General features: G+C 42.8%; 1 pseudogene; it reads left to right on the forward strand.

The window, feature by feature from the left end:
- Nucleotides 1–760: 760 nt before the first annotated feature.
- LOC138817169 (general transcription factor IIH subunit 1 pseudogene) lies at nt 761–2,404 on the forward strand (annotated as a pseudogene).
- The last annotated feature ends 311 nt before the right edge of the window (nt 2,405–2,715 follow it).

The following is a 2,715-nucleotide window of genomic DNA, read 5'->3' on the forward strand; positions in this document are numbered from 1 at the left end:
ACTTAACAACATTAGGCAATGTGTCCAGTATGTTTTATTATTATTATTACTATATTTTGGTTGGTTGTATGGCTTGAACTCAGGGTCTGAGTGCTGTCCTTGAGCTTTTGGGCTCAAGGCTAGTGCTCTACCACTTTAAAGTCACAGCACCACTTCCATTTTTCTGGTGGTTAATGGGAGATAAAAGTCTCAAGGACTTTCCTGCCTAGACTGGCTTTGAACCGTGATCCTCAGATCTCAGCCTCCTGAGTAGCTAGGATTACAGATGTAAGCCCTCAGTGCCGGCAGTGCTTACATATTTTATTGTCATAGTAACCCTTTGTGTTAGGTATTCTTTTCAGATGTGAAGACTGAGGCTTAGAGATATTAAGTGAATTGTTAGTCACACATACAATCCACACTTCTGTTTCTGAAAAATAGGAATTCAGTTTTTGAATGCTAGTACTGAGATTCTAGAGTTCTTATCCATTGGACAAGTGCCTCAAAGATGCAGAGACAGTGTGTGATAAAAATAATCCCCCCACCTTTTTTTTTTTTTAATAATAGCTATTCAGCTTGGTGCTTCTGGTCACGTGCCCTCCGAGAGCTCGCAGCCAGCGATGGAGGCGAGACCCCCCCAGGAACAGAGGCAGTGGTGATGGCTGCAGCCACTGGGTTTCAGCCTCTTCTCAACTGCACCTCTAAGGAGCAGAGTGGAGCTCCATCCTATGCACCTCAGTTTCTTACTCCCAGCCAGAAACTCTAGTTTCCCCCTGCCATCATGGCAACTTCCACTGAATATTTGTTGGTTGTAAAAAAGGTGCGTCAAAAGAAGAAGGATGGAGTGTTATACCTCATGGAGGAAAGAATTGCTTGGGCACCTGAAGGCAAAGATAGTTTTACCATCAGCCATAGGTATGCAGATATTAACTGTCAGAAGATCAGTCCAGAAGGAAAAGCTAAAATTCAACTTCAACTGGTGCTGCATTCAGGAGACACCATTGACTTCCATTTTTCCAATGAAAGCACAGCAATGAAAGAGCGAGATGCAGTGAAGGAACTTCTTCAGCAGCTACTGCCCAAATTCAAGAGGAAAGCAACTAAGAAACTGGAAGAAAAAACCAGAATGCTCCAAGAAGACCCTGCTTTGTTTCAGCTGTACAAAGACCTTGTTGTAAGTCAAGTGATCAGTGCTGAGGAATTCTGGGCCAATCATTTGGGTGTAGATGCAACAGATGGTTCTTCCACATCCCATCACAAGCAGGATGTTGGCGTTTCTGCAGCATTTCTGGCTGATGTCCAGCCCCAAACAGATGACTGTAATAGGTTAAGATTTAATTTAACATCTGATAACATTGAATCCATATTTAAGACCTACCCAGCAGTAAAGAAGAAATATGTAGAAAATGTTCCCCACCACATATCAGAAAAGGAATTTTGGGCACGTTTTTTCCAGTCTCATTATTTTCATAGGGACCAGTTAATTGCAGGTTCAAAGGGTCTCTTTGCAGAATGTGCCAACATAGATGAAGAGGAGTTAAAAACAGCGATTTCATTAGGAGTGAAAAACCCACTACTAGATTTGACAGCTTTGGAAGACAAGCCACTAGATGAGGGCTATGGGATTTCCTCAGTGCCATCTACTTCCAATTCTACATCCATAATGGAGACGAATAATGCTGCAATCATAAAGAGATTTAACCATCACAGTGCCATGGTTCTGGCAGCTGGTCTCAGGAAACCACAAGCACAAAATGAAGAAAATGCTGAATCCAGCTGCACGGATGGAAATTCTGGAGATGCTGAATGCTTTCAGCCAGCAGTCACCAGGGCAAAGTTGCAAGAGTCCATTGAATATGAAGACTTGGAAAAAAGCAATTCCATTCAAACAATTGCACTAAACCTCAAGAAGTCAGATGGGTATTATCCTGGTCCAATTCCAAACCAGTCACTACAGTATGCAACAAGTCAGGAAATTATTGATTCTTTTCAAAGTATTCAACAAGAAATGGAAGCTTATACACCCAGATTGACTCAGGCCCTCTCAAGTAGTGCTGCTATCAGTGCCATCACAGCACTGTCACCTGGAGGAGCACTTATGCAGGGAGGGACACAGCAAGCCATAAGCCATATGTTGCCAAATGATATTCAGTCTGAATTGAAACATTTGTATGCGGCTGTTGGAGAACTTCTCCAGCATTTCTGGTCCTGCTTTCCTGTCAATACACCAGCCCTCGAAGAAAAGGTAATGAGAATGAAAAGTAATTTGGAACGGTTCCAAGTTATAAAGCTCAACCCATTTAAAGAGAAAATTGAGAGACAGCTTTTAAGCCCCAATTTGGTAAGTCACATAGAAGAAATGCTCCAGACAGCCTACAACAAGCTTCACTCATGGCAGTCCCAGCGCCGGATGAAGAAGACCTGAGGTGTTCATGGTTGAATGAGATGGAGACCTGCAGTGACTCTGGAGACCTGGCCTGACAAGTGGATACCCACGAAAGAGAACTGTCTGCAGCATGCCAACTCCCACAGCATATGCCATTGGACTTGCATGTTGAAGTGAAGGAAGGGACCTTGACTCAACTAAATGCTGGAGGGGGGAGCAGGGAGGTAAATTAATGCAGAACCAAATGAGCTAAGTTGCAAATATATTTGAATATGTGTGTGCATATAGATGTATTTAAAGACTGTTTACTGCAGTTACTCAGGAACTACTTTTGATATTGAACTGCTTTG

Source organism: Dipodomys merriami, unplaced genomic scaffold, assembly GCF_024711535.1.
Source record: "Dipodomys merriami isolate MVZ:Mamm:240054 unplaced genomic scaffold, mDipMer1.0.p SCAF_7, whole genome shotgun sequence".
Classification (NCBI taxonomy): domain Eukaryota; kingdom Metazoa; phylum Chordata; class Mammalia; order Rodentia; family Heteromyidae; genus Dipodomys; species Dipodomys merriami.